The sequence below is a fragment of the Cibotium barometz genome, chromosome 47, assembly GCF_041138505.1.
Source record: "Cibotium barometz isolate CiBa-2024 chromosome 47, ASM4113850v1, whole genome shotgun sequence".
Taxonomy (NCBI): domain Eukaryota; kingdom Viridiplantae; phylum Streptophyta; class Polypodiopsida; order Cyatheales; family Cibotiaceae; genus Cibotium; species Cibotium barometz.
The window spans coordinates 38,903,734-38,923,066 of NC_141092.1; positions in this window are offsets into that span (position 1 = coordinate 38,903,734).

Below are 19,333 nucleotides of genomic sequence, written 5' to 3' on the forward strand. Positions count from 1 at the left end.
TGCAGCCTTTAAGAGAGGCTCAGGGGTAGCTAGTGGAGGTGATTTTTTTTTTTGGCTCCAGAAGGTGTAGTAGTATGCCAGGAGGGGATTGAGTTGCAAGTGCAAACCAAAAATGAAGCTGAGCTGATAGTGGAGGAAGGTTTGTTTAATGAAGCTATTGCAAAAGGATGAAGATGTTTGTTGGGATCCGAATACATTTTTTTGCAGAGGAGTTCATAGCATCTGGTTGAGCATAAATGCTTCAACCATGGCAGTTTGGCAAGAGATGACAGGATTTTTCTAGGACAAAAATATGTCCAATGAAGATGCTCACCCAAACCCCAAGAGAAAAAAAAATACTTTTGGTATGATCAAAGACCTTACAAAACATAGGATCTTACATGGGTAGCTGGGCATAGGTAGTTAGTTGTAAAAAGCTATTGTTTAGGACTATTGCATGGTGGCTAGCAGACTAGATTAGGTAGATTAGGTAGGGTTATGCATGGAGATAGGGAGTAGTTGTGCAAGAAGAGGGGAGGAGTATATGAATGTTGGAGATAGAGAGCTTTTGGTGTAGAAGCTAGTGTGTTGAAGTGTGATTGAGGAGAGAAGCTTGTGTTTTTTTTTTGTTGAAGCTTGTTGTGAAGATGCTTAACTATCTGTGGGTTTGAAACTGTGTAAGGTGATGGGAGACTGTGTAGAAGACTTGATTTTGTCCAAAGCAGGGAATTGCAGAGGGTGTCGAGGGTTCTATGTGGGGAGCTATGTCCCACAACTTTGAAGAGTGCATCACTATTAGAACTTGGGCAAGAATCATGGATTGCTTATAAGTCTTTTCCAGTTGTGTAAGCCAGATGAATTCTACAAGCAGCTGCAGAGAATATAATTGTTGATGATTTTTGTTGAAGCTATGGATATATGGTTGGGGTTTTCTTTTGTGATCATTTGTGTGAGCCCTCTTGCTCTGGTGATGTTATCATTCAATTTGACGAAGATAGAGGGTTTTGAACTGCATGTGTTATGAGTGGGTACAAAGACTTTATCGATATCTTGTTGTCATATGGTTTTGTTTTGATTGAATTATCGAGGTTGGACCACTGGGGGGCATCATTTTAAAGTTTCAAATATTGAGTCTGTGTTAGTTTTAACTCAATTAGAAACTGTGAAATAGGTATAGGTTTGGAATTGTGTCAGCTAGGAATTAGATCAATCGGCGGGCGGGTGGTTTGGGGATCGGCTTTTGATCTATTTGGGTTGTTTGGAGGTGATTCTAAAGTACATCTGATAGTTTTTGTTTAAGGATAGTAGTCACAAGGCTTGTTGTATTACAGGCTTTCTGTGGTGGCAGGAGTCTGACATTGATGGTAAGTGACGGGTTTCTAAGGCTTTCTGTGGTGGCAGGAGTCTGACATTGATGGTAAGTGACGGGTTTCTAAGGCTTGGTTTTGGTTTTGTTTAAGTGTCTTGAGGTCCTTCTAGTGTTTTTTGGCTCATAGGAGAGAGTTTCTGTGTGAGCCATGTTAGTTAGGCTAGTTGGGTGGAAACAACCCTTTCGGAGGCAATTATGGTCTTAGTTAGCAGAGAGCCAGTAAGGTGATAACTCGATTAGTTGAAAAGTTCTTGAGGGGTTGTAGCTAAAGGAGGACAATTTGGGAGGTTTCAAATTACCTATAGACTGCAAAAGCAAAGAGTTTTATGGCATAATTTTAATGTAGAACTCTGCAGAAGGAAAGATCAGAGGGAGGTTCAAAGGGTGACCATAGAGCTGCTGAGGATAAGGATATAAGGTCCACTAACATTGGAGGATGGTGGAATACACTCGAGGATCAATTGTGGACTGGTGAAGAAGCCAGCCAAACTTGGAGGTAGGTAACAGTGGGAATCTGACTTGTCGGTGGCAAAACCAACAGAGTTTTCGATCAGCCAGGGATCAATTGAGGACAACCGTGGGATTTAAGACAAGGATTTGAAGCTAGTTGATGGTGGAGGACACTTTGAGGTTCTTGGGAGCAGACTTCATACATGAAACAAAGAGAATACTTTGGAGGCAGAATCTAAGCACTTTTGTGTCAAACTATTTTGGTCAGTACGGAGTCAGGTATGGTTTAGGAGAGGCTGTTAGGTGATAAATCAAAGAGCACTATGTGTTGACTTTAGAGGACATGGGAGGGTGTTGAAGTATCCCATTGGGAAAGTTGAGGACCACAAGGGATAGTGGGTGGGTGTTTTGGTGCCTTCTATTGTTATTTTTATTGGGCAATGATGCTTTTGATAGACTCCTCCCTCACAATGGTGCGCTTTAGACAGAGCTGTAGAGGCTTGAAGCCTTCACCACCTAGAACAGGGCAAAAGCTTCCATTCAACCCATGAGAATAGGCAAGGGAGAAGCTTCCTTGCAAGTGGCCATGTCTACGGTGGTGATGCATTGAGCCCTTGGTGCGGGTTTCTCTTCCTTACTAAACATTTGGAACCCATCAGGTCGGCATTTATGCTACTTGTCAAATTGATTCATGCAACGATAAATTAACTTGTATAATCAGCTCTTAACTTGATTCTTCATTTCTTACCTATCTCTTGGATGAAATCAAGATACTCGATATTCACTACATCTATAAGACTCTCAATACTACAACCTTCTTTTCTCTTAGTATTGTGCTCTCTTTCATTCATATCTTCGATAGATCTTACCTTCGATAAACAATTTTATGTGTTAAGCTAGTCACGTATATGCTAGAGTGTAGTAGGCCTCCTAAACTCTTGAGTAAGAGCATACTAGTCTTAATTCCATAAAATTGAACTCCACATAAGAAACTAGATAGATTTTGAGCCATTACGCTGAAGCGCCGGGGGAAGACCGCCTCTATAGCTTCGTCCCAATGCTCAACCCGTGAAGCTCTCACCAAACAAGTATCCAACAACCCAACCAAAACCAACCATAAACCAAACCCACGAGAAACTAAGCATCTAATCCACAACAAAACACACCACATGATCCCCAACAAGTTCAAAGATATGATTGACCACAATAATAAGGCAAGAACGACTAGAGCAGCTCCACATTTCATTAAAACAAAGATGAACTTGTAACAAGAAGAGATCTCTGTATAAAACATCACATATGAGCTTACACCACTACATGCAGCCACATATGAGCTTATACCACTACATGCAGCCGCCATCAAACACACAAAATGGCCAGTCTTGATGATGAGAAGAAGTGCTTCCCCAAACTCTCAGAAGAACACAGCAAAAGACCACCAATGCCTCTCGATTCCAACCATTTCATGGCCAGCAGAGCAAACTCTCCATACTCCATCCGCGAAGGGCGCAGTCTAGCCAATACTGCAGGCGACCATATCATCAAAGGGTACGCCCTTGTCTACTATTCCCCAGCTGTCAGTCCCACCCGTGACTTCTCCATGCGCTTCCTCACCAACGTTGCCTTCAATCTTGTTGCCCTCTGCTGCTAGCGCTGCTATGATTTTTCTCTTTCGCTTCCCCTCCAGGCTTGTAGTCCCTTACACGCTTCCTCCTCAACTCCTCCCTTCCTGCATGCTTTGGTAGACGTCATACAACTAAAAAAGGGAGCCAAATTGGTCCAAAACTTGTCCAAATTCAGCCAAACTAAAGCTCAAAAATTCTAGAACTCAGTTGGACTCAGTTAGTGGCCTCCCTCTCCTATAAATAGACCCTCATTCCTTTGTATTATTATCTATGAATTAAACTATGCTCGTATTACTCTAAACTAAGCTTAATTTCTATTATCCTCTAAAAACCTCTACAAAATTGAAGAGATTAGAGCTTCTCTCTCTCTTCAATCTTTCTTGGTGACTCCTACAACATACCAAACCAATTGATTAGTTGGGGGCCTCTACAGTGACTAAAGAATCAAGCATTTTAGAAGGTAAAGAGTGGATTATGGTCTTTTTTCTATAATTTCTAAATGTTTCTTTCTTCTCAACCCCTCTCAAGCTTGAGAAGCTTTATTTTGAATGGCTTTTAATTACTATTGAAGTTCTTTTATGAATAATAATAAGGAAACACATAAATTTTCATTTATGCTTAATTTTAATGGTTTTTAAGCATTTCTCTCTCTCCCCCCAAAGAAAGGTCATTCCTATAAACTATTCTCAATCCAAGTGAAGCTTCTCATGAAGCCTTTCTCTAATCCAAAAGTAGTTTCTATGTTTGTTTAATTAGAGGCCAAAATAATAGCTTTTTAATGCTTTTATGATATTTATTTATAGAGAAATTATGAATCAATCTCTAATTGGATAATGATCCAATTAGTAGTCATTCTATTCATATCAATAATATTAAACTTCATTATTTCAATTTAAATTGAGAATTATGAGTAATAGTAGCGGAGCTATGGTAAAATTTTTAGAAAATTTACACATAAAACATTTTCATTCATAATATAAAAAAGGGGACTTCCTACCATATTCTAGGAATTATCATCCTAGATTAATTGAATGATTCTCATTGTAATCATGGAGAAATTGATTTTTATATTTATGTATAATTAGTAAATTAGGAAAAAGATGAATTTCTAGTAATTTATTTTTTATGTTAAAAGAGTAATCCCCATAACATTGGATATCCATGTATTCCAATGATTTAGAGAAAACAATTAGAATGCTAAAATAATATATATTTTATGAAAGATTTTAGTTAAATTTATCTTTTGTATAGATAAATTTTTATGATGAAAGAGAAATTCCTACCATATTGGAATTCAAATATTTAAATAAGAAAAGTATAATTCCTAGTGCAAGGGAATTAATGAAGATTTTTATTTAATTTTTAAGAGAAAATATAGTTAAATTTATCTTTTTGTATAGATAAATTTTTATGATAAAAGAGGAATTCCCACCATATTGGAATCCAATTAGGCTGGATCGGAGGATTCCTTAGAAACAACTAGATATGATTAGTTACGTTATTTAGTTTTTAAATCCTGAGAAGCCCTTGTTCTGTGGGAGGGGATCATCGACTGTGCCTCGTAAATGGGAAAAAAAGCGGTGATTCCATGGACCAAGTGCAAGTCTCTTCTTGATCTGACCATGTGACTTTAGGTTTGGTCAGATCAGTTTAACTTAGTCAGACTTGATTTGTTAGAGTAATCTCCTAGTTAAAAGATTTTCCCCCTTCCTGGCGGAATCACTCGTGCCTTCCGGGCGAGGGGAGACTTCCGGGCCCAGTCTCGGAGGGACCACCCCCCGAGCTAGCCTCTCGTCCCGGACATCCGTCTCGCAAGCGAGGCCCTGAGTGTGTAGGACCCCCTCCCCGCGTGGGAGGCCGACGCCGCGTCCGTCTCGTCGCCGGCGGCGGCAGATCCAGAAGGGCTACTTTTGGCTTTTGGACATGAAGAAGAGGAATACACAAAAAATCAAAGAAGAGATTAAGAGTGAGAGTGCGAGTGCGTGTGCGAGTGTAAGTGCAAGATTTTCATGAGAGTGAGAGTGTGAGTGAGATAGCTTGGGGTGGTCAGGTGGTTTGAACTCTTTCCTTCAGAGTGCTTCATATCATATTGTTGAAAGATTTCTTGATTATATATAGAATTGTCCTCTCTCTACCTCAAAAAATTAGGCAAATTGTAAATTCTTGAATTGTATTGTGATTATTCAGTGGGAGCGTCACATATATTCACAACTTTTTGTAGGTGTATTAATTCAACTATATGAGCTAACATTATAACTATGTCATACTCTAGTAATCTAAATATGGTTGTCACACATAGCCTGACATCCACTAGGAGTGGTCCAAACCCAAAACACTCTAGCACATGCACATGTCATATGTTCGTATAGAATCTAGGGCTCCATCCCTATCCAACATCATTTGTTTGGTAGTCAAAGGGCGTCAATGACTTTTGGATCAAAGCCACTTTTAGGACCTGCATGAACACAATATCAGCCATATCTCTTAGGTGGATGGTCCAAAGTGAGATCTAGTGGGCCATAAAATCTTAAAGAGGTATTTCACGTGCTTGTAAAGCCCCATATTAATCAAAATCCATTTGCTCTTTAAATTTGTATCTCTTCGTCATGTGCTAGATTGTGTGCCGCCAAGGCTTTAATTGGTTTTGTGCTAAAAATGTGCCTAGATTTTCATGTCAAGACATTGTAGGTCCTAAAGAGAGGTCAAGAACAAACGTTTAGCCTTGGACGAAGAGATACAAAGTCCAAGAGGAGGCTAGAATCTTTGAAATGTGCTATTGAGCATCCTCATTGGATCATTGAGGCACGAATGGTGCACAATGGAAAATAATTGTTTTCCCAATGTTTTTTTTAAAACATAATCTCTCGAGAATGATGACCATGTATGAAGAAAGCTTCCCAAACACACTTTTTCCAAAAAGGGCAACATCGCCAAAAATTTGGTTACACGGATTGAGGAACTTCCAGAAGGGCTACTTTTGGCTTTTCGACATGAAGAAGAGAAATGCACAGAAAATTCAAGAAGAGATTCCGAGTGAGAGTGCGAGTGTGAGTGCGAGATTTTCATGAGAGTGAGTGCAAGTGAGATGTGCTAAAAATGTGCCTAGAGTTTCGTGTTGAGACATTTCAGGTTCTAAACAAAGGTCAAGAATAAAGATTTAGCCTCGAGCAAAGAAATAAAAAGACAAAGAGGAGGCTAGAATCTTCAAAATCAGCTATTGAGCATACTCATCGGATCTTCGAGGCGCAAATGGCACACCATGGAAAAGGGTTATTTTCCCACTGTGAAAAAAAGAAAAAACATAATCTCTTGAGAATGATGACCACATATGAAAAAAGCTTCCCGAACATTTTTTTTCCAAAAAAGACATTGCCAAAAATATGGCACGCAGATCGAGAACTCTCTAGAAGGGATAATTTTGGCTTTTGGACACATGAAGAAGAGGAATACACAAAAAATCAAAGAAGCGATTGAGAGTGAGAATGCGAGTGCATGTGCGACTGTGAGCGCGAGATTTTCATAAGAGTGAGAGTGCGAGTGAGATAACTGGAGGGGTGGTTCGAACTCTTTCCTTCAAGGGTGCGAGTGAGATAACTGGTGGTCGGGTGGTTCGAACTCTTTCCTTCAAGAGTGCTTCATATCATATTGTTTTAAGATTTTTTGATTATAGAGAGAATTGTGCTCTTTCTACCTCAAAACTTTGTGCAAATTCTATTTTCTTGAATTGTATTGTGATTATTAAGTGGGAGTGTCACATATATTCACAACTTTTTATAGGTGTATTAATTCAATTATATGATCTGACACTATAACTATGTCATAATCTAGTAATCCAAATATGGTTGTCATATAGCGTGGCATCCACTAGTGTCTTTCTTCGGCAGCACAATTCCTAGTGGCCCAAAATTAGCAAATTCTCTAATCATGGCATAAGTTGACCTATTTGTGTCCAAACCCAAAATAGTCTGGCACATGCACTGGTTATATGTTCGTATATGATCCAAGGTTCCATCCCTATCCAACATCCTTTGTCTCATTTTCAAATGGCCACAAGGACTTTTGGATCAAAGCCGCTTTTGGCACCTGCGTGGACAAAGTGTCAGCCATATCTCTTAGGTGGATGGTCCAAAGTGAGAACTAGTGGGTCCTAAAATATCAAAGAGGTATCTTTCACATGCTTGTGAAGCCCTATATTAATCAAATCCCATTTGATCTTCAACTTTGTATCTCTTTGTCATGTGCCAGGTATTTGAGTGGTTTTTTGCTAAGAATGTGCCTAGATTTTCATGTCGAGACATTGCAGGTCCTAAACGGAGGTCAAGAACAAAGATTTAGCCTCGGACAAAGAGATACAAAGTCGAAGAGAAGGCTGCAAACTTTGAAATAAGCTATTGAGTATCCTTATCAGATGACCAAGGCGCATATGGTGCATCATGGAAAAGGGTTGTTTTCCTAGTGTAATAAATTTTTTTTTAAATGTAATCTCTTGAGAATGATGACCTTGTATGAAGAAAGCTTCCCAAACACACTTTTTCCAAAAAAAGAACATGGCCAAAAATATGGCACATGGATCAAGAAAGCTCCATGAGGTCTACTTTTGGCTTTTTGACATGAAGAAGAGGAATACACAGAAAATCAAAGAGAGATTGGGAGTGCCAGTGTGTGTGCAAGTGTGAGTGCAAGATTTTCATGAGAGTGAGAGTGCGAGTGAGATAGCTTAGGGGTGGTCAGGTGGTTTGTACACTTTCCTCCAAGAGTGCTTTATATCAGATTTTTGTGTCGAGACATTGCAGGTCCTAAACGGAGGTCAAGAACAAAGATTTAGCCTTGGGCAAAAAGATACAAAATCGAAGAGGAGGCTCGAATCTTAGAAATGAGCTATTGAGCATACTCATTGGATCACCGAGGCGTGAATGACGCACCATGGAAGAGGGCTATTTTCCCAGTGTTTATAAAATCAAAATGCAATCTTTTAAGAATGATGATCGTGTATGAAGAAAGCTTCCCGACCATGCTTTTTCCAAAAAGGGCAACATTGCCAAAAATATGGCATGCGGATCGAGAAAGCTCGAGAAGGGCTACTTTTGGCTTTTGGACATGAAGAAGAGAAATACACAGAAAATCAAAGAAGAGATTGAGAGTCAGAGTGCGAGTGTGTGTACAAGTGTGAGTGCGAGATTTTCATGAGAGTGAGTGCGAGTGGGATAGCTTAGGGGTGGTCAGGTGGTTCCAACTCTTTCCTTCAAGAGATTGTCATATCATATTGTTGTAACATTTCTTGAATATATATAGAGAATTGTCGTCTTTCTACCTTAAAAACTTTGTGCAAATTCTACTTTCTTGATTTGTATTGTGATTATACATGTTGATTAGGGGAGAATCCCTGTTGTTGTTCGTGTAATTGATGGAGATTAGTGTTGGGACTATTTCTAAGTAGATGCACTCTCTCTGGGAAGTTGAGCTTAGTGCGGGAGCCTCTGAATTTCATGGCTATGTTGTCGTAAGCTTGGGCAGCCGTGTCCTCTGCAGTCTCAAAGGTGCCCAGCCACATGCAGGAGGCCTTCTTGGGGTCTTGGATCTTGGCCGCCCATTTCTAGCATGCAAACACATGTATTTTATCGATATTCCTGTCTTGGGATTACATCAAAACAAGCACATGACCATACATTAGCCAACACTTCAAGAATGAGATGTATGTTTCATTCTAGTGTAGCCACATCCAATAAAGCCAAAGTTTAGAGGGTAGGTTGGTTAGTGAAAACATTTTTTCTCATCTTTTTGTAGAATTCTATTACGTTTTGTAATCTCTCTTTGTAAGTTTACCTTTTCAAATCCATGCACCTTTTTGTAATCATTTTGGTAAGAAATGGTGAAAGTGCAATCTCTTGGCTCAATAATTATTCACAGAAAATCTTTACTTTGTGTGTGTGTGTCAAATTAGGGTGTGTGCTCAATTGGTGTGTGAAGTGTCAAATTTGTGCATGATGTGTGAATTTCTGGGTGTCTATCGTGTTCATTGGTGTGTGTGTGTCAAATTGGGGTTTGTGTCTAATTAATATGTGTGTGTGCATGTGTGTGTGTCAAATTGGGGTTTGTGTCTAATTAATATGTGTGTGTGTCAAATTGGGGTTTGTGTCTAATTAATATGTGTGTGTGTCAAATTGGGGTTTGTGTCTAATTAATATGTGTGTGTGTGTGCATGTGTGTGTGTTGAATTGGGTTGTGTGTCTAATTGATATACGGGTGGGGTGTGTGTGTGTGTGTGTGTGTGTCCAATTGGTGTGTATGTGTTGAATTGGTGTGCGTGTGTCCAATTGGTGTGCATGTATGTGTGTTGAATTGGTGTGCGTGTGTCGAATTGGTAAGTGCATGTGTGTGTCAATCTAATTAGGGTGTGTGTCTAATTGGGATGTGCGTGTCTCGAATTGTTGTGGCTGGAGAAATGGCCTTTATGAGCATGAAAAAATAAGGACAACTCAAAATTTTGAGATTCACACTAAAATGTTTAAGAACGATGCAATAGACCAAAAATTAGAAGACAAGTTTAGGCTCTGTGACAAAATTAAAACTTCCATTAGTGCAGAGCAATCACAATAGATTGCAATGAAATAACAACTTCATTAACAACGCTATTTGTTAAATTATGATATGACTCAAAATAGGAGTTATGTCTAGTACTTCTTATAACCATGAACCTTTTCTTGAGATGTTAGAAATATTCTGTGTTGATAATTGTAGTGTATATATAGGTGAATACTCTCACTCTGCATGCTTTGGATATTAGTAAATTAGAGTATGTGAGGTGGTTTATATGCAATCAGATTGTAAGAAATAGCTCAAGGAGTCCCTTTTGGCGGGCCATTCAGCTTGATAATATTTGAATAAGAATTCATGCCTCATTCTCTCTCTCTTCTCTAAGGAATCGAGTAAGTGCATCACTCTTGTCTATTGAAAAAAACTATATTTTTTGGTCCTGTGTGTAGAAAAAGCTCTAAATGAGAAGCTCTCTAAATGATAATCCCCCTAACAATTGTTGAGATGTCAAGCTCAACATGAGCTAACACTCACGAGGTGCTTGCATGATTGTTCGACATTTATATCAATGGTGGCAGGTTTGATATCTAGCACCGACATTTCTTCGCGAGAGATTCTACAGAGTTGGAGTACGCTGACTAGTCACTTCTCTTAGCATGTTCACAGTATGGGATCGCTTGTACACACTCTATTATGTGTGTTAGTCACTTTATCTTTATTGTAGACCTATTTTGTTGTGTGAAGAAGAAAAAGAAATTTCAGCCTCTCACCTTGTGTGTTCTTGGAGAGACGGAATAACTCTCTCACTTGTAGCAAGAGTAGTATGATCCACACTTAGCTCAATCCAATGGGATTTGCATCCCTTTCGGAGCTAGGGATTCAACCCGTACCGGTGCACAAAAGCTTATCCATTTGATGGAGAGAATGCTAAGAAAACTACTACTAATGACATAGACTCAACACACACTCAAGCTCAATCTTGCTATTGCTCACTCAACTCCACATTCCACTCATCCATACATCCAAACAAGAAGAAAGCTAAGTTATTGCATACACAAGCTCAAAGCATCCTTCATTCTCAAGATCTTACTCCCTAGCATGCACACAAACCTTGAAGCTATCAACAAAGAAACATGCATACTAGAGAATAGACATGAGAAGAGAGACAAACATCACTCATTGCATTGAATTAACAAAAGAATAGAACTTACAACAATGTTGATGGGGAGTGAGAAGAGCTTGCACCTCTATGGAAGAAGAGGGAGAGCTAGTCTCAAGAGAGCTCAAACATGAGTTTGCCCAATGTGTCCATGCTCTCAAATGAGCCACCTTTTATACAAAAATTCTAGAACTCTCAAAAGTTCCCATGTGGGATTATTGTGAAGCCCTCTCCCACATTCATCTACAAAGTGGAACTCTTTACAAGAGCCCTAAGTATCTTTTTTGTTGCTTCCTTGTATTGATCTTCATTTGCATGCAACACTCCCCCCTTCCTATTTTGCGCACGTCCTCGAGCGCGGTAGTAGCAAGAGCTGCAACAAAAAAACAATTGATACGAGTAAAGTCCTTTATTGAAAAGAAAAGAAAAGAAAAGAAAAATCAGCAATGATGATTTCACACGTGAGCATATAAGTGCAAGGCTGGTTAAAGTTTTAATGAGTCCTAAAATAGGTGAGTAAAGACTAGTCAAAGTGAGACTTAAGTAGTAGATAATGCTATGCAAAGGCAAGTGTGCTTTGTACACCGCCGGTTATGACCGCAGTCTCAATGTCCTATAAGTATGTAAGTTATTCCTAAGTGGCAACCCTACTCCTAAATATGAGCAAAGGTGATTGGGACTCTCTCTTTTTTTTTTTTCTTTTTTTTTTTTTGGATATGTGGGTAGAAGTTGATGAAGATTAAGGTTCTATCCCAAAGAGACCCAAGCAATGGCCCAGAGACCTCCGCCAAGAGAATCTAAAGACCGCTAAGTATCTCAAGGGCGACAGACCCTTTTTTTTTTCTTTTATGACCTAAGGAGTACCCCATGAAGATGAGGGCATCGGTCTTGAGGGCCCATAGTGTACCCCCGAGTCCTACCAACATCTATCAAGGCGATAGATTCCTCAAAGTTCTTCTTCTGAAGTTTTTAGACATCAGTGTTCACCCCATGGAAACCAAGGCATCGGCCCCAAGGTGCTGAGACAACCCCAGGTCCTACCAAGCATTTCACATGGCGGTAGACACTTCATGTCTCAATTCACTTTGTATATATATATTTTAGGGTATAATTTTTTTATAAATTTTTATGACTCCTAGCACCTAGCTCATATCTAAGAGGTAGGGATAACTAATATACCTTGAAAACATAAGTACTTGGCATACTCCATTGGTATATATCCTACACTGTCTTTAAATAGAAATATCTTTTACTAAGTCTTCTAAGACTCTAGAACTCACTCACCATATTTTAACAACTAATCAAAAACTCAAACCAGCCAATATTGTGTGAACATGCAAACCATATATTCGAAAGATAAAAGCACTTAAAGAAATAAAGATTAAGAGTTGCATACACCTGTTGTAGTGCCTTGTTGATGTTGTTCGTTTGCCTTGATTAATTGCTGATTTTGTGCAGATTGCTCCTCCTTGATCTTGATAGGCGTAGCATGTCTCCCCCCTTCCTAATTTGTGTGCATGGTAGGTGGACTGTAGGGGCGTGTTTGATGCTCTTTTTAAGCTGAGACCTCTGCAAAAAGTTTTATTAACAAACAAGGAAAGAAAACAAAAGAAAAAAAATTTGTTAGTGGTGCCAATCACCGAATATAGCCGAGGGGAAAAAACCCAATGGGAGAAAAGTGCCCTGGCTTGTCGTTCTTATTGTGGAGTCGTTGAAAGTACTCTTGCGCTGGTAGTGGGGATCATCGCAAAAAGAACATAATCCTTTAAAGGCGTAAGGCACCACACTATTCAAACATTGATCTACCAAAGAGCTTCATTTGTAGTGTTAATGCCTTATCTTTGGTTTTAGGTATGTCCTTCTTGGGTGCGAATTTTATCAATTGTTTTGGAATTTGAGCAAGATAAGAGGATTTAGGCATTGAAATGCTAGAATCTATGCTCAAATGAGACTCCTTTGGACTTGTCTTAGGTACACCAGTTGATGGTTGAATTATGTAACAAGGAGAAATAGGGACAACAGGTGTCTCAAAACATGTTTTAGGAAGATCAACACAAGTTGTTTTGTAGGTGCTATCACAACCACCTATCTTATCTTGAAGAGTTTGTGTTGACTTCTTTTGTACCCACTGATATGAAAAATCAAGGGTGGCTCTTGGAACCTTTTTGAAACATTCTTTTACCCTTAGCAAAGCATGGCATTTTGGAAGCCAAATTGCTGTTGCACCCTCATAATAACCTTGTGCTTTAAGAACCTGTTTTGGGACCCATCGAGTAACAATCCGAGGTTTGGAAATGATGTGCTTCTTAAGAGGCTTAGCAACTGGACTAGATGGTACAAGTTTGTACGCATATTTGGGTAGCCACAATGATAATTCCTTCTTGCCCGGCCTTCTTTGAGCAGCAACTAGAGTAGTTGGAACATGCCAGCCATGGCCCTCACTTGAGTACTCATCAATTATCCACATCATTTGTGTTGGAGCTTGTGTCTCTTTCTTATCAGCATCATTAACAGATTTGAGTGTTAAATTCTCCACTGAGACTTCCTTGACATGCATAGCTGTTGTTTTGGATGTATCCCTATAGTACCAATGATCTAGAAGAGCACGTGGTTGTACCATTCGTATAGGAATAATATCATATCCATCTGAGTCACAAAATTGAATTGGCTTCGGTAAAGCACATGTCGATAATGTTGCAAGGACATGACTCCATTCTAATGGATCAATTAAATGCTCAGGGAAGGGTTGTGGAATGTATGCCTCGTCTGATACACTTCGATTACCCTTAAGTCTCTCAGTGTTGAAATCCCTACATGAGGCTCCACACATCCATAGATCTTCTCGCCCATCTGACAATGTAACTCTTGAGCCCTCAGATGAAGCAGAATCAAACTCATCTATTGGAGACCTTGTTACATCACGATATGAGTGATTACTTAGGTTGACCCTTGTGATGACAGAATCATGTCGGAGGTACAAATAATTGTATCCCCAATCTTGAATCATTTGAAATTGTCGCATGAATGGTCTACCCAATATCACTTCATAGTTTGGATGCTTTCCAAAATCCACTACTGCAAAGGTATGCTCATATTCAATCCCACATGTGGTGACCAATATGTTCTCAAGCAGCCCAAGAGGATGTTCTAAGCTTCCATCTGCTAGCTGCAAGCGCATCCTTGTACTTCTAATAGCTGGTTTGCCCCACTTTTCCCAAATGGACCTTGTCACAATGCCCACTCCTGCGCCACTATCAAGTATTGCAGTTGAAGATACTTTTCGCACCTCTAATGGGAGGGTAGCATTTCCCTGATCGTCTTCACAAAATTTTCCTACTTTGTTGATAGGAACTGGCATAACATGTTTTGTCTCAGGGTGTATAGTACACTCATGGTGACCCTTTTGTAGCAATACCTGCTCTGACAAACATGTGGCAATATCATTCCACAACTCAGGTCGACTTTTTATCAAATCAAGCAAAGGTAAGGTACAAGCCACTGGTGCTGACAAAATAGCCTGCACCATACTCATATCCTTCTCCTTTGTCAACCTTTTATGCATGGAGGGTATCCTCAAGGTTTGAGAACAGTTCTCATATTCTCCCAGATATGATGGTAAGGTTTTCATTGTATGCTTACTTCTAGGGGAAACAATTGTTTGAACTTCCTCCTGGATGCTTGGGTGTCCAAAGTTGTTTTCCGAGTCTCTGGTAAAATCCACCTCAGAGAATGGAGGCGAACTAATAGAAGACATGTTCTCATGAACTTTCTCATGAACTGCAGCCCACATGTCATTTGCCATGTCTTCATTAGCATCAATAACTTCATCATTGCATGGGAAGACAAGGCTAGGTGATGGCAGAATGTCATCTTTCAATGGAGTGTCAATTGGTGCAGACCTTTCGCTATGAGCTTGTGAAATGAGCTCACTTTTCATTTCCCGAATCGATGACACTTCTGGTATGGTTTCTAATGTTGGCTTAAGAGAGGTTGGGCCCCGAGGAATAGGTGGTGGTGGTCCCTCAAGTATTGACTGAGCTTCCCTAATGAGTTGCTGATGTACAGCTAGATTGATCTTCTCCTCACGAGGGTTTGGGTATTCTTGAAGCTTCTTGGGTAGTTTAGATAAGGCTGTAATGCGACTTCTATGAGCATCAATGATGGCCTCTAGAGTCTCATTCACTTTATCCACAAAAATAGAACCCCCAGAACTAACCTCAGTCGTACTAGCCTCATCTTGTTTAACACTAGGCTCAGGTTGAGGTTGATGTTCCTCACGCACTTCTTGGGATGTAAAAGTTTTATCCCTTATGTTTTATTTAGAGGTTTCCTGAGAACTAGTGGATGTACTTTTAGTTTGTTTGCTTCGGTTCTTCTTCCTCCTAGTGGTCTTTTTTCTATTGGACTGTAGGGTCTTATCCACTAGATTTGTCTTTGCATCCCTAGTTCGAGGTGTCTCATCAGTCTGTATTTCGGCATTTCGTGTCTGTGATCTAGTCATGACTCTAAGTGGCACGACATCATCATTCTCAGATGAAGGTGGTGATGGAACTGTGCCTACAAGGTTGAGTGAAACCTTTGGTTGAGAGGTGCCTTCCTCATGTGGTTTCAGCAGACAGTCTTTTGGGAAGTGTTCTACACAACACCCTAGACAATATCTTTCAATCGGTGGAAACTATTGTACTGTTGTATTGGACCGAGATGCTTGCCTAGAGCGATGTGGACAATCACGAGCCCAATGGGGTTCTCCACACTCATAACAGGGGCCCATTGGTTTGGCCTCTACTTTCCTTGGCTGCCATTGACCTGAGGGGCCTGGAGTCCTAGGTTGGTAGCCGCCTAGCAACATTAAAGAGTTTTGTTCCCCTGGTTGAACGTCTAATGCTGGGCTTGGGTATGTGGGACTTTCAAAAATATTATCCTTGGATGAATATGATGCGTATTCTTCTTCCACATAGCCTGGGTTTACCAAGTCTCTACACATATTTGAATTGTCATAGTCGACAACCCTCACAGGAGCAGTCCCAGGAGCAGGGGGTTAAGCACCAAGAACAGGTCGTGCTTGCTCTTGTGTCATCGGTGGCTTACGTTCAAAACTAGTATACTGTTGATACATTTGTGGAGCCACTCCACCCCTCGGCTGCTCACGTTCCTGTCTCATTCTCGCAATGCGAGTACATTCCTGTGTGGTATGGGTAAAGTTCCAAGCACAGGCTTGGCACCATTTTTTTGTGGGTTGGTTTGTGACTAGAGGAGAAAAGGTATTACAGTCCTCTGTTTTATGGTCACCGCCACATGCTCCACAAAGATGAGGACCTGTAGGAAGCACACTCCTCATTCTCTGCTGCTGTTGTTGTGGCTGCATGGGTGGACGATAGGTTTGTCCTAATCTCATTAGCACTAGGTTGGCTATCTGGTCAGGATTTACTAGCGCGCTAGACCCTGAACTTTGGTCATCACCCCATTGATTTCTAGGTTTCACCTCTGGGCCAGAACCATCTTGGAATTTTAAGTTATCGGTGAAATCCATAGCATCATGGCAACACTCATTGAAACTTGTATGCTTCTTTGCATAGAGATGTGTATGCAGTGTCGAATTTTTGAGGCCTTTTAAGAAGAGAGAAATTAATCGACTTTGGGCGGGCTTCTCATCTTCTGGGCAACGATTAATGTACTGCTTCATTCTATTTACACAGTCTCGAACACTCTCATTCTCGCCTTGTTTGAAAGAGTAGATGTGTGCTACCGTGTCATGTTGAATTCCCATCAAGGAAAAAGCAGCAATGAATCTCTCTTCCAAAACTCGTAAAGAAGTTTTGTCTGAAGCTTCTAATGCCTGAAACCAAGCCAGGGCTTTTCCCTCAAGAGTGAGTCCAAACCCTTCAATTTGAGTATGCTTATCAGCCACTTGCTCAGCTCGAACTGCTTGCCTAAAAGCTGCTACATGGTCGTATGGATCTCCCGACCCTTCATACTTCTTTACCAGTTTCTGAAGAGTTGATGGTCTTACTTGTCTTGAATACTCGTCATAGGGCCTACGGCCTCTCGCTCTTAGTGGAAATTGTTCCTCTCTTTGGAAAGATGGTCCATATGTTTCCAAAATTGGTGTTGGTACCCTATTACCAGCCTCACCAAACCCCTCCAAAGATCTTGTCACCCGTATTTCAGGAGGTGCATTTATAGGAGGCCGAGTTGGCTCCCCTATCCTCCGATTGTTATAATGAGAAAGATGTTGGTGTGATGTGACTTGTGGTCGCACATTTGGTGTAGGACAATATCTTGGTGCTAGAGTTGGGCTACTAGCAGTGGTCCACTTGGATGTTGAAGGTCCCTCTCTAGTGAACTCTCATAGGGGAGGAGCAACAGTTTCTCCAAGAAAGGCTGTCTCTCCTGGTTTGGCTGTATTTGTTGAGAACACTTCCATGAATAATGGTTGTCCTTTCCACGTGAGTTCCCGAATCTCTTTCCAATCTAAGGTTCGGTATTCATTGGCCCATGTATCAATTATTCTGTTCATGTGTCCTGCACGCTTCTCAACTACCACCACATGAGCTAGAGGAAGATCCAGCTGTGGCAATCTAGTTGTGGCATAATATCCCTCTAACGAATCCTTATAGACCTCTTGAAGTGGGTCATCCTGTAAGACCTTTGTCACAGGAATTTGTCGTACAAACTCCCATTGGCATTCAGCCCCCTGATCCAATTTACTCTTGCCTTTCCTATCCCTTTCCAAATTTAGATCTACAAGAAGTAAATCATCTATGGATGGCTTTGAGGACTGGGCATTGGATGGTCCAGGCATGTCCGGCTCGATGAGCCAATCATCTCTGGACACCCTTGCTCTGGAAGGTTCTGATAAGTCTAAGAACTCGGTTTTAGAGAGCTCCCCTAATTTGTCTACCTTTTCTGGATGGTAGGTGACTTCGTAGCGAACTCCATCTCCACCCATGTACATGTTACCCTGGTCATTGACGAGTGGTGCTCTATCAAGTTCTGAGAATATGTCGGCGATCTTAACAAGATACCGTTGTTGTGGATCCCTAAAGATCTCAGCTCCTTGAGCATTTGTGTAGACATATTGGAGTCTCACATTGAGTGTTAACCCCATGGTGTCGGCTTCAAATGGATTAAAGGATCTTGAGGGTGTCCTATTTGGGGTTACGGGATGACTATTTGTCGGCCCTAGATTGTCCATGGACAATGAACTAGTTGTTCTAGAGGAAAGGGTATCGGATTGGGATTCCGAAAGGGTTTCAGCAATATCTGCCAAATTTCCTACTGATTGGGTCCCACTTTCTTGCGTAGGCACTCTAGAAGGTGCCCTAGGTCCTATGGCAGAATCTACACAACGTCCCGACCGCAAGTGCATAAGGTCAAAATTTTGTTTTGGTTTTTTTATGTGTTTTTGTTTTGTTTTTGTTTGTTTTGGTTTTGGTTTTTGTGTTTTGTTTTTTTGATAAAAAATATATATATATATATATGTATATATATATATATATATTTTACCCTACTTAACCACTAAAGGCAACTAAAAATGGGTCTGTGTGGCGTAACTATCTATCCTATTTTTTTGTTATTTGTTTTTTAAATGTTTTTTTTAAATGATTTTATGATTTTATGATTTTTACTTTTTTTAACATAAAAATTATGAATCACACTAAAAAAATACTAATTATGCACAAAGTTACAAAAATTTAAAAAATGCAAGTTAAACTAATTATGCAAAAAATTAAAGAATGAAGAATTACAAATTATGCAAAAAAGTAGACTCCTAAAAAACACTCAATTTTATCTTTTTTTTTTTGTAATTTTCTTTAGTTTTCTTTTGTTTTTTTTTTCTCCTTTTGTTTTGTTTTGTTTTTGTTTTTTGTGTTTTTTTTAACTTATAAATTTCGTGCCAAATATAAAAAATATGAATTTACTAATTATGCATCATTTACAAAAATTCTAAAAAAATAAAAAATAAAAAATGCAAGCTACCTTAATTATGCAAAAATTTAAATGATGAACAATGGTTTCAAAATACAAAAATAAAAATTGTTTTTTCTTCTTCTTCTTTTTTTTTTTGGTTTTGTTTTGTTTTGTTTTTGTCTTTTTTTTTAATAACAAAAAGTTAAAACAATGCAAATCACTCTAATTATGCTAAAAATTACAGAAATAAAAAAATAAAAATTATGCAAATAATATGGACTCCTAAAAAATAAATAATTTAATTTT